Source organism: Sorex araneus, chromosome 4, assembly GCF_027595985.1.
Source record: "Sorex araneus isolate mSorAra2 chromosome 4, mSorAra2.pri, whole genome shotgun sequence".
In the NCBI taxonomy this organism is placed as follows: domain Eukaryota; kingdom Metazoa; phylum Chordata; class Mammalia; order Eulipotyphla; family Soricidae; genus Sorex; species Sorex araneus.
The window spans coordinates 117,145,994-117,160,189 of NC_073305.1; positions in this window are offsets into that span (position 1 = coordinate 117,145,994).

Sequence of the window (14,196 nt, forward strand, 5' to 3'; positions counted from 1 at the left end):
TAGTCACTGAAACTGCATTATATTTTCGTATTAACTGAGAATAATCTACTTTTCTGTGATTTGGATGTGATTGTACAGCCACTTGTCATAATATAATGATAATGACACTATCATGAGATTTATGTTTTACAGTTTACAAAGCACTTTTGCAAACATTATTGCTATCATCTTGATGACATGCCTGTGATGTAGATAGGGAAGAAAATTATTTTACTCATGAATACCATGAAACTCACAGCAGTTAATTGATTTTCTGACAAAATCACACAGCTAATAAAATGGTGTTATAACTAGAATCTGGGTCTCAACCTAAAGTTTGAAGATCTCTAAATTATTTTGGATTTTGGTAATTATTATATTTATGGGTGACTTTGATGAATTAAACAATGGTGATAAAAGATTCACATTTCTTGGAAGGGTGAGAACAAGAACTGAGTTTTTGCATGATGCCTCTCTTATTTAATCAAGAATTGAAGGATTTTATATTTAATAGAGTAGTGAATTGGCTAAATATTTTTATATGCATGAAGCTCTAAAATTAACCAAGCTCCTGATTTACAGGATCATGGAGAAAAATAATTATTAGTTTTATATAGTTTTAGAGAGAGGACTTAAGTATTCCTCAATATGACCTTTCTAATATCTTAACTTCCTTTACCACAAAATATTTACTTCACAACTGTCACTGTCATCCTGTTGCTCATCGATTTGTTTGAGTGGGCACCAGTAACGTCTCTCATTGAGAGACTTATTGTTACTGTTTTTGGCATATCCAATACACACGGGTAGCTTGCCAGGCTCTGCTGTGAGGGCTCAAAACTCTCGGTAGCTTGCCCGGCTCTCCGAGAGGGGCGGAGGAATCGAACTCGGGTCGGCCCGTGAAAGGCAAACGCCCAACCGCTGTGCTGTCGCTCCAGCCCTTACTTCACAACATATTTCAAAATATTTATTCTATTTACCTGAATCCTGAGGGCTGTAATTTAAGCTCAATTTTTTTGTTCAGTAGATGTTAGTGTACAAATTTTATTTATAGTTTTGGAAAAGAGCAAGAAATATATTTGGATGATTTCTGACTGCTGAGAAGTCCTAATAACTGATAGTCCCAGACTTTGAACTGAATGTCCTTTAGAAGAGATGGCTATGTTGAAGAGAAAAGAGAGAAACTGGCAAAAACTTTTTTCATGCAGGTGTGATTTTATGATGGAATTTTATGACAGAACCCAACCAAGTGTCCTTTATATAGTTTATGGTGTTATAAGCTCTCGGCTGTGATTTCTTTCTCATTATTTATGTTTATTTGACTTAAAGCAAATTAAAAAACCAGACAAGAATATTGTGATATCATTTTGATTTTGTAGATGTAATCTGACACCAGAACAACTTCAGAAATGTGTGCTTCTTTTACTTATGCTATTTAGTTTTGTTCTGAAAAATGCTTTTTTGCTTTTCAAAGGCAGAAATTGTACTTGCTTATATGACTTCTGCAATTTTGAGCATTCCATCAGCACCTGATATTAATGGCAAACAACAAAAGCTCTGCATATTATAGTTATTTTTCTAGCTTCAAAGATTGTAAAGATGGGATTTTAAAAATTAGTCCACTCAAAGAAGAAATTGTGACTGGAGTTCTCTGACTGCAGAAACACAATGATGTATTTCTTTGTTTTTTCCTTCAATCCAATTTACATTAAATAGGATATGAAAGATTCCTGTAAGAGGTGTCACAGAGCACCTATCACCATCACAGTTTTCTTGTGAGTGGTAATCCTTTCCCTGCAATATGTATTCCAGGTCTTGTCCAAATATGACTGGCCTGTTTATGAACATCAGAGCAAAAGATAGCACTTGTAGGTTGAACAGTCTATCTCTGGTAATGTTTACCCTCCAACTCCCCAGATATGTGTGCTTTTTAATCAGCATGTGCATACTTGCCAACACACACACACACACACACACACACACACACACACACACACACACACACACACCCCTAAGCTTGCTTTTTCACTATATGCACACTTTTATTGTTAGCTCTTTGCATCTCCTTTTACCTACTTATGGCTCATTTCCATTTTTTCTTTTTTCTTTCTTTTTATTGAATCGCCGTGAGATACGGTTACAAAGCTTTCATGTTTGAGTTTCAGTCTCACAGTGATCGGAACACCCATCCCTCCACCAGTGTACATTTTCCACCACCAACTTCCCCCAGTATTCCTTCCCTCTCTAAGCCCCCCCTCCCACCATCCCAATCCTCCCCCTGCCTCTATGTCAGACAATTTCCCCCATACTCTCTCTCTCCTTTTGGGCATTATGGTTTGCAGTATAGATACAGACAAGGCATCACGTTTGGTCCTTTATCTACTTTCAGCACACATCTCCCATCTCGAACAACCCTTCCAATCATCATTGACTTAGTGATCTCTTCTCTATTCCACCTGCCTTCTCCCCCAGCTGATGAGGCAGGCTTCCAACCATGGGGCAATATTTCTGGCCCTTGTCTCTACTGTCCTTGGGTGCCAGTCTCATATTATGTTATTTTATATTCCACAACATTTCTGTTTTTTTTCTACTTCTCTGTGTAAATATTTGTTTTGTCTCCTTTATTTTATTGGTTTTGATGCTACCTGTGACAGTGCTCGGCACTCAGGGCTCACTTCTTGGAGACTTGGTAGATCATATTTGGTCCTGGAGGTCGAACCTGGGTCAGCTGTGTGCAAGGTAGGCACCCTACCTGCTGTACTATCTCTGCAGCCCCGTTCTTTGGCTCCTTCTATATTGTCTGCCTTTTCCCCCTTTTTTAAGCTCATTCTTGTTTTAAATCATAAGCACAGACAAACAGAAATTAGTATCTATGCATTTACATTTTATGATCAATTATGAGTAACTTGCATTTCACTTGACATAAAAATATTAGCTATAATGTAATCTATCCATGAATGAATCATAGATGAAATTATATTTAAATAAATTTTATTATATGTATTTTAAATAAGGCCATGAAAGGCTGGGGATTGAACTCAGGATCTCACATGACTCAATTTCCCTTTGTCAGTATTCTTGTTATAATCAAAATTATGTCCCTTTCCCACCAAATCTGACCTCAAAATGTTGACATTCAGCCTTGAGTTATTGAGCCTTGACCTTGACAGCATGTTAACACTCTAACCTCAACCCTCAATGTTAGGTTTAGCCATAGAGAGGCAAGGCAATTAGTATTAAATAAAGGCATATAGGCAGGGTGTTAATAATCCATCATGTCAGGCATTCTCTCTCTCTCTCTCTCTCTCTCTCTCTCTCTCTCTCCTTTTGGGCCATAACCAGTATCCAGTAGTGCTTGGGGCTTACACCTGACTCTGTGTTCAAGGATCACCCATGGCGGTATTTGGGGGACCATATGTAGTCCTGGGAATTGAACTGGGTTTTTCTTGTGCAAGATAACCCCTGTACTATCTGTCCAGCCCTATCACAGGCATTCTTCTAGGAAGAGGATGGTGTACCAGGAGCACATCCATACAGAGAAAAGGTCAAGTAGATACACAATCATATGCAACTCAAAGGGGAAACTATTATCAGCAAAAAATCTGCATAGTACCTCAGTATTAAACCTCCAGCCTACAGAACTTTAAGAATATAAATGTCATTGCATATACGATATAATCTGTGTTGTTTAGTTATGCCAACTCTATTAGATTAGTCATACTTATATAAGGCTTGAAATTTATGATATGATTGTGTGTGTGTGTGTGTGTATATGCACATGCTTAGGCCACACCCAATGGTAATTGGGAGCTACTTTTTCTCAGAGGTGATGTCCAGTAGTGCTCCAGGACTTTGTGGTGCTAGGGGTCACACTGAGACTTTCCCCATACAAACTCATTCGATTAAACTCTCTTTCCAGCCCTCAAGATATGATTTGGATAGACTTAGATCTAAACAACTCAGAACAATATCCTTAATTCAAAACAACATCAATGTTAATGCTTTAACTTTGTTGTTTTTCATTTTTTTGTTTGCTTGCTTGTTTTTGGGTCACAGTCCAGCACTGTTTAGGGATTATTATTTCTGGCTCTGTGCTCAGGGATCACTCCTGGCAGGATTCAGGGGACCATATAGGTTGCCTGGGATTGGACCCAGGTCAAACAGAAGCAAGGCAAGTGCCCTACTCACTGAACTATCTCCTGGCCTCTTAACTTTGTTCTTATGACATTTGAACGTTTTAAGTTAAAGCACTGGTTTTAGTGGGCTTGTGATTAGACCTTAGTGGTCTGTATTTCTCAGTTTATGGAAGATGGGTAAATTCTGCTGTACAACATTGTGCTTATAGGAACAGTGTAGTATTTTGCATTTAGAAGTCTATTAAGAGGAGAGATCTCATGTTATTTGATGTTACCATGGTAAACCAGACTAACGCGAACCAAACCAAAGCCCACTTTTTTGAGTTCTTATACACAGCACACTTGGGGATTTACATTTGTCCCAAGAGTTCTGCATCCTGATATCTAGAGCATTTTAAACTTTGTCTTGAGACTAACATTGATGGGAAACTATAAATATTCATGACCTAATGCCCTTGTTTAAGAGGATGTAATATAATCTATCTAACTTGAGGTTTTAAGAAGGTTGTTGATGATCACTCCATTACTAATTTACTTTTTAAAACTTGAGTCTATAACCTCATTAACTTAACTCATGCATAGATACTACATATTGAAAATCAGGCTCAGCTCTAAAAATGAGAAAAATTTAAAAAATGAATTGTAAATTACATTTTGCATGCACAACACAAAATCAGAGGTTCAGGCAGAAGATGTAGATTTAGGTTTAATTATGGTACATGGTAACAGCCAAGTTTTCACACATTTGTGATTTTGAACCATGTACACTGTAGTCTTATGTCTGTGTGGAGTTTGTCCTCTATAAAGATCCCTCACCATAGACTGTATCAGTCAGGGTTTAGTGAAAAAGAAGGGCCATTATGAATATTAGGCAACCCTAAATTTCTTAGAAGAATTAAGGCTGACACAAATGAGGGTTAAACTGGGAAAATAAGGTCCTGAAGAAAAGCTGGAGGGTAGGTAAAGGATTTAATCCATCATCGTATATTTGAAATACCAACCAAAGTGGTCAGATCAGAGCTTACAAGGAAGTCAAGCTCATCAAACTACCAAAGTTGAAGTCTTTGCAAATCTGTTGTTTCTGTGTGGTTATTACCTTTGATTTTTCTCTGCCAACTTGTCCAGATGAGCAAGAAACAGAATAGAGAAAGATAAGAACAGTAAGGCAAATTCAGACCTTCCAGAATTTTCCATATCTGCTACCATATCTGACTGTAAGCACATTTTTGTATATTTGCTTCTTTTGTTTGGGGGCACACCCTGTGGTGCTCAGGGTTTAATTCTGGCTCTGCACTCAGGGATCACTCCTGGTAGGTTCAGGAGTTCAGGAGAGCCTATAGCGTGTTGAAGAATGAACCCAGGTTGCCCACTGTACTATCTCTTCAGCCCCCTCTGAGCACCTTTTTAAGAGCAAAGGCAGCCCCTTCACTACTGTCTCACAAAACTTGAAGAGTTTCTCCTGGCCAACTTTTAGCAGGAAGGTTTTAGGTTCCCAGCTTATCCCAGCAGAGGGTTAACCTAGCACAGGCCTGTCAGTTAACCTAGCACAGGCCTGTCAGTTTCCACAGGGCTCTGTAGTACAACAGAAGAATTACTGCTCATTGGTTAGACCCTGTACCATGTAGAGGTGTCATTTATGATCTATTGAAAAGAATACCTATTGATAAATATTTTCTCTTTTTGTGAAGCATAGAGTTCTCACTATTGGTCTCTATTTTTTGGTTATTGTACTATCCTTATACAAATTACCAATGAAAAATTCTGCTGGAAAATATGGTTTCTGTAGCTCACCATTTATATAAACAGTATTTATCATATTTGCTGGCATAACTCTACTGTTGTTCTAAAAAGGTAAGATTATTTGAGTTTCTCTTTAGGAAGCCCCCTAAACTTATAGAAGGTATATTAATAAAGAAATCTAAAGAAATGTGATTTGTCTACTTAACTGTGTTTACTAGTAACTGATTCTGTTCACTACAATCATTCTTTCCACAATGCTGCTCAAGGATAAAATTATAAAATTATATCCCTCTCAGAGAGCCCAGCAAGCTACCAAGAGTACCCCGCCTGCACGGCAGAGCCTGGCACGCTACCCGTGGTGTATTCAATATGACAAAAATAGTAACAACAAGCCTCACAATGGAGACGTTACTGGTGCCCGCTCGAGCAAATTAATGAACAACGGGATGACAGTGCTAGTCATGAGTTGTTAAAATTATAAAAAGGCACTCATGAGATGTTAATATTCATATTTATGTTATTGAAGTTCAAAATTTTGGGATTATTTTTAGCTTGAAACCACGGTTTCTTCTTTAGTGCCTGGAAAATCAACTTATTTTCAGATTTTCTGGTCTTTTTACAGACTATTTTGTTAAGTATTATTTGATTCCATTTTAAATCTTGGAATAGAATTTGGGGACCAGAATGTTTATTCAATTTCCCTTCCCTTTCCTTCATTTCTATCTGATTGTTCAAGCAAAATGCTCCAGTCATTTCTGTCTTTGACCTCTGGCAAACTGCTCTCCTGCTAACTAGCTTGAGCGCTTTCCTTCAGTGGCTAAAATTTCAGACAGGGACAGGGGCACCTGGAGGCAGTCACTTTGTTTTAGTTACAGGGAGATGCGATTTAAAATTAGGCAATCACCATTGACGTCGAGGCTATTTGAGTCAAGAAAGTTCTTTATACATAAGAGAGCAAGGTAAATTAATAAGGGAAATTGACAGTCATCTATGCCGACTGGTATCAGCAGGCAGTACAGGGAGGCTGCTGGCAAAAGGTCGGAGATCAACTGCTACAGAGACAACCAACAGTGTGGCTAAAACTGATTCGCATCCAAACCTTGTTTAGATACTTTAGACTCTGTGGTGACAGAGGTGTGTCTCTTTTCTCCCGCTCCTTCCTCTCCTACCCCTTGACTCTTAAGCTCACTGGTGTACATGCACGTGCGCATTCTTTCTAAAAACATGCAGAAGCAATAAATCAGCCAGTTTAAGAAGACCCAGTCAGCCCCAACACAGATCGATTTCACAGGGAAGTCGATGGGCTGCTAATAGAATTACAACTACCTGTCAAAACAGGGAAAACATATCTGTGACAGTGACAAAGGGCAAATCAATTTAAGAAGAGTTTTTTTCCTCCCAGAGACATAGATGTGAAGTACATGGGGGTCTCCGAGAGTCTGTAATTGTGGAGAGAAACCGTATACTTGGACAGTTAAAGTTAAGGTTGTGTCAATGATTCTGGGAGTGCATGCTTGCACTTCTAGGGATTTTGATGAGGAATGGTAACAATTTACTTTGTAATAGGACAGAACAGGGAGCTTCTACCTGGGAACACATTCTTTTAATGTTGTTATCCCAAACAACTTGCTCTTGTCCTTTAAATAAATTATATTCTCCTTAAATTTGCATTCTCATGTTTCTTGTGTCTTATTCAGACAAAGAGCTGTGCATAGCCAAGGACATCTTTCTGGCAAATCTTTATCTTCTAAGTCATTGAGATCATTTTTAGAGACCTTATAAAATTGTTGGCAATGTGACTTTTATTTGCAGCAACTTCTGTGTTCAGACTGTTTCTAGTAAAGGCAATCTTTATCATGAGCAGAATGCCCAGTCGAAACTCATTATTTATAAACATGTGCCTCTTTTAGGTCAAGGACTTGATTCTTAAATAATTTGATATGCATTAACTTTGCCCAGCATCATACTTTTTTCACGCCAAACAATGAAACTGACATAATAAGATATACATATTTGGCTTCCTTCCCATTTCTTATTTCCCAAAACCTTTGCACCTTTCCATGTGACTGTGTCCTTGCACATGCAAATGTGATGAGTGGTGGCTAGAGTGTTCTGGATAACCAAAGGTTGGCTGTGACAGCAACCAAATATAACCAAATATATGCTTAGATCAGAACCTTCAGTCCCAGTTAAGATCGGTGGGGAGGATGGTAGTAGTAGTGGTGATAAGACTGGTGGTTGAGTTAATAATTAGTGTTCTTTGATTTAATTCATCATGCCTGTTATTAAGTCTTCATAAAACTGCTGAGGGGGGGTTCTTTTTTATGTTGTGTTTTTGCTTTATGTATTTATGTATTTATTTATTTAATTTATTTTTAGAGTGGGCTGGAGCTATAGCACAGTGGGTAGGGTGTTTGTCTTGCACATGGCTGACCTGGGTTCAATTCCTCTGCCCCTCTTGGACAACCTGGCAAGCTACTGAGAGAATCTTGCCCGCATGGCAGAGCCTGGCAAGCTCCCCATGGCATATTAGATATGCCCCAAACAGTAACACAATGTTAAAAATCTCACAATAGAGAGGTTACTGGTACCCGCTCGAGCAAATTGATGAGCAACGGGATGACAGTGATATAGTGACTTTTAGAGCACTGCAAAGCTATTCATGACTGGATTTCAGTCATATAGTATTCCAACACTCATCCTTCCACCAGTGTACATTTCCCAGCACCAGTGTCCTCAGGTTCAGAGGGGATTCTTTTTAATAAAACTTAAAATTATTTTGTTTAAAAATGTTTGTTGTTTGAACAAGTCTCACAATGGAGACGTTACTGGTGCCCACTCAAGCAAATTGATGAATAACAGGGCTACAGTGCTACAGTGCTACTACAGTGAGCTTCTGTGGCCTATAATATTGTTAATGATAGTTTTCCATATATATAATTCCAACACAACCCTCACCCCCTGTGTATCCACCTCTAACAGAAGGGAGTCTTAGATCTTCTGATGGGGAACTAGTGGGGTGTCTGGGAGGATATTATAACTTAAGAGGGTATGGGAGCTCTCTGTCCTGTCCCTACCTTCTATACTTTGTCCAATTCAGTGCTTCCATTCGGCCATTCCTGAGCTGTATATTTTACAATCAATAAGTAATAGAAAGTAACGTGTCCAGTGATGTTCTAGAGAATCATCTGATCCATGTAGTGGGTCTTCAGAAGCTCAAGTTTACAGCTGGTTGGTCAGAAGCACAGGTGACAATCAAAAAGAACTTGCGCTTAGTGTGTGAAGTAGAGATGGTAGCCAGGGAAGTCTAGTGAGATTGGATTTTTTTTTATGCAGGGTTCATACACCTGAAAGTGTTCAGGGCTTACTACTCCTGACTCTGCACTCAGGGATTACTCCTGTGGGCTTGGAGGATCACCTGGGGTGCTGGGGATTAAATCCAGGTCTGATGCGTGCAAAGCAAGCTCTGTATCCACTGTACTAGCTCTCTGACACCTAGTGAGATTAAAGTATAATTGGCGGGATCTGATACCATCTCCAGGCAGCCAGTATCCAAGTTCCTTGATATGCAAAACTTACACATCTATCATTCCACGAGGTGAGGTAAGTAGAGAAAACCAGAATTTTTCCCTTTTAAAAACAAATCACTTGTCACTTGTCATCCCATTGATTTTTGATTTGCTCGAGTGGACACCAGTAACATCTCCATTCGTCCCTGTCATGTACTAGTGTAGCCCAATGGTATCTGCTCACTTCCAGGAACACAAAGAGCCTCGAACTGTTCGTTCAGGGTTTTGATGAAGAAGTCTGACCATCTCATAGGTGGGCGGCCACGCGGTCTTTTGACGTCCAGTGGAATCCAGTTGGTAACAGCTCTAGTCCAGCGGTCATCTCTAAGTCGCATTACGTGTCTGGCCCATCTGATTTTAGATACCTTGGCAAACGAGACAGCGTCCCTGATTCTCGACCGTCGACAGAGGTCGAACTCTGGGTCCCTTCTCTCACTTGAGTGAAACGTGATACTCCAAGCATAGCTCTTTCGATTCCTCTTTGAGATACCCGAATAGTGTTCTCCTGTTTTCGTAGGGTCCAGTTCTAGAAACAAATCAAAATTAATTTATTGTTTCAATAGAATCTGCCATATCACTGCAATCAGGAAGTTCTCTGGGTCTCTCAGAGGCACCACACAACTCAGTGATCAAACCCACACTTCGGAAAAAGGTCTATGTGGTAGCACAGATATAAGTTACAAAACATGGCTCTGAAATTAGACACACTTTGGTCTGTACCTTCTCTGTATAAGGTGGTCAAACCACTCATTAACCCTTTAAGTCTAAGTTTCCCAATCTCCACAAGGGGGGCAAATATTATAGTTTAGCCCAAATAGCTGATAAGAGGAATAAATGAGTCAAAGAGTAAATTATATGACCTCTGAAATGGAAGAGATTGTTATCACTCATTTTTGTCCCCTCCTTTCTAATTTTGACATGGTATATGAAAGAATGATCCAGTTGGCTATGTTTTTGCTCAACAAACGGATAATATCTCCCCATACTGTGTTTGAGTGAACATAATTATAAGAATTGTGTTGTTCCACCCTCTTTCAATCTACACTCTTTCTTTGTTGTGTTTTTCTAATATGGGGTGGGACAAGGCTTCACCTAGAGGTGCTCATATCTAACTTCTGGCTCTGTGCTTAGAGGTCACTCCTCTAAGGATGTATGCTTAGGGAAATGATGCTTGGGGAACCATAGGGACTGGTGGGAATAACACTAGGCTTGACCAGCATTTAAGGCATGTGCTTTAACCTTTGTACTATCAATCCGGTCTGTGTGTGTGTGTGTTTATATACATATATATGTGTGTATGTATGCATTTATGTATTATATATATATATATATCTTACGAATTATATAATGTCCTTCTAATGTTCTTTCCATCTCTACCTTTAGGCACTAGTCTCAGCCCTGTCTGAGAAATCAGGTTAAGAGGGCCAGGAAAATGCCTTGTGGTATTTCTGGTACCTCGTGTCTGCTGGGTGGTGGATTTGACACTTGGCTTTGAAAGCCGGTGATTAAGCTTCCTGGCTCAGCCTGGCTTTGCTGACTGTAGACCTCATTCACATGAACTCATTTGTAACCCCATGCCCATGATTAGGAAGGCAAGAACCAGAATTTATTACTTTTCAGTAATGTTAGATAGCAATCAGTGGTGTTTTGGGGTGGAGGGTTTCACTTCTCATTCAGACTAAATGCTAAAGAGAACTGCATTCCACAGGGACTTAGTAATAAAGCTGCACTTAGCCCAGCTATTTTGGAATGATGTTTGAGAAGACAGACTGTAACCTAGTTTGATTCTCCGATATCAAAGCTTATATCAATATACCCTTCACGGACTCTGAGACTGTTCACATTTTCTACTGTAGTTCCATGAGATTCGCCCTGGACCTGTTTCAATTTCAGAACTACTTTATTAGCATCAATGCTTGACATGAACAAATATTGACTGGAGTCTTAATTTTCTTTCTCCCTTATTCCCTGCTCCTAAAGTAAAAGGTAACAGTATTGTGAATTTCAGTATCTCAATAAAAATGGTAAAAAAAACCTTATTAACTTCTTAAAAATTTTTTTAAAGTCAAAAAATGAAATGAAAAGATAGAAGTACCATGGCACATGAGAATAAAGACAAAAATGCAAATATCTCTAGTTCTTGATGGGATAAATGTACATTTGTCTCAAATTATAGCACTATAGCACTGTCGTTCCATTGTTCATCGATTTGCTCAAGCGGGCACCAATAAAGTCTCCATTGTAAGACTTGTTACTGTTTTTGGCATATCAAATACGCCACGGGGAGCTTGCCAGGCTCTGCCATGTGGGTGGAATACTCTTGGTAGCTTGCCGGGCTCTTCAAGAGGGACAGAGGAATCGAACCCAGGTCAGTCGCGTGCAAGGCAAATGCCCTACCCACTGTGCTATCGCTCCAGTCCATCTTGAATTATAATTAAAATAATTATGTGATATCTCCAGACTTAGGACGTTGACCATTACCCCAGAACATTATCTTTGTCATTATAGTGGGACAGTTTCATTCACAATGATTTGGGGATTCAGTACTGAAAATTTTGAAAGTGTGATACAACTAGAGAAGGACGGAAATCTAAGTGATTTAGGAGCTCTGTGTTAGCCTGTGTATTGAAGGGTTGTGTGTGTGTGTGTGTGTGTGTGTGTGCACGCGCAAAGCCAGCACTTTATACCTCAAATCCCTTTTACTTGCGTGTGTGTGTGCGCGCGCGCGTGTGTGTGGTATATGTGTATGTGTAGAAAATCTAAAAGTAGTCCATTTTAGGGTTGTCAAGACATTAGCTTTGTGTTGATACAACTATTTGCTAATTTCACCTCCAGAATTCAGTCACAGGAGGTGTTCTGAAACAAAGGTTCAGAGGGCACACATTTCCAGGCTGACGTCCAGCCAGGAGTCAAACAGCCTGTCTGGTTCCTGAGGAAGGAGGAATTGGTGCCTCAGGATTAGGTAACGAGCCCTTATCCTCTACCTCTGTGACTCAGTAACCTCTGTGTTTTGCAGGCAACTAACCCAGCTCTGCCTTAGGTGGCACAGCATAGAGAAGACTGCAGTTCCTGCGTTGTGAATAATAGGAAGTATTTTTGGTGCCTGCTCGAGCAAATCAATGAGCAACGGGATGACAGTGATACAGTGATACAGTGAATAAATGTCTGGCATGATTATGATTTTTAGAGTTACTGATTGGACTGAAGCGATAGCACAGTGGGTAGGGCGTTTACCTTGCATGCAGTCAACCCGGGTTCGATTCCTCCGTTCCTCTTGGAGAGCCCGGCAAACTACCAAGGGTATTCTGCCTGCACTGCAGAGCCTGGCAAGCTACCTGTGGCGTATATGATATGCCAAAAACAGTAACAAGTCTCACAATGGAGACGTTACTGGTGCCGGCTTGAGCAAATCGAGGAACAACAGGAAGTGCTACAGTGCTACAGAGTTGCAGCAAGAACCACATGATGCATGTTCCAACTGTCCAGCAGTTGGCAGAATGACTCTCCTCGGCAGCTTTTCTCCCCTCTTTCTCTACCCCAGGGACCTGCTGTGGCTCTCTCCTTTAGTGCAGAGTTAAGACTGTCTGGGGAATACTAGTTAATTTCCGAGTAGTTAATCAGAATGGTTAAGGTCAGTAATAAGAGGCAACAGCTTACTCAGGTTCAAAAACATCAGGATGTAACAAAAGCAATTTATCTTGATAAATGCACCTCAGAAATTCTCTGAGTTTATTTTGTTTCCCTCGAGTTCTGTCTGTCCATCTTCATCTGTCCCTTAGAGTTTCTACTTCTGTCTTTTCTTTGCCTTTTGTTTCTTGGTATTTATGCTCCCTTGTCACTCCCTTCCTCTTAGTGAGGCTCGTGTGGGGAGGGCCATAAATCCTTCTCTCCTTTGTATCTTCTTATCCACCTTTCTCTCTCCTATCATCTTTGTTCTGCTTTTCTTTTTTCTTTATTCCCTTAATTTTTAAATGCCAATATTTGCCTTTTCTTTGCTTTTTGAGCAGGAGTTTGGGCTACACATAAAAATGGCTCTGGACTTACTCCTGGTTTTGGATTCAGGAGACACTCCAGATGGGAGGACCTTGAAATCAAGTGGTCTGACCCTGGTACATGCCTGGTACATGGTCTAAACCTGGTACATGCCAGCACAGACATGGGTGTTCTTTGTGTTGCCACCCATAGCTGATATACCTGTATTTATGGTTCATGAAGGCTGTTATAATTAAATATCCAAATTAACCTTGTCAGAAGTAAAGTTCCTCACTCTGATTTAGGTGATAGCTAGTCCGGGTGGTGGTGGTGAGCTGTGAGGGAAACTGACAAAAAAGGGGAGGCACTTGTCAGACCACATGTCAGACCAGGAAGCCAGAACTTTCGCTTTTCTTTTCTCTGCTTTGCTTATTTGTGTCCTGCCATAAAATAATTTGAACATTTCTTCCAAATTTTCTTATATGCCATAAATTGTTTACATATAGCACTGTATAAATTTTATTGTATACATTATAAGACATGCAAGTATAGAAAAATTGAAGAGAAAAAGTGATGGTAAATGAATAATTAAATAGTTTTTAATTTTAGTTATTAATGATTCATGATTCCACTTGGGTGCCATATGATAATTACATGTAATGAGAATGATGTTAATGAATATGCTTAATTATATTTGAAAATTTTGGCTTACTACTGATACAGCTGTTTGAAGGTATCAATTCAAGATTAGCTTTCTTTAATCCATGCTTTTAATGCTATCCTAGCTAAAAATAATAACT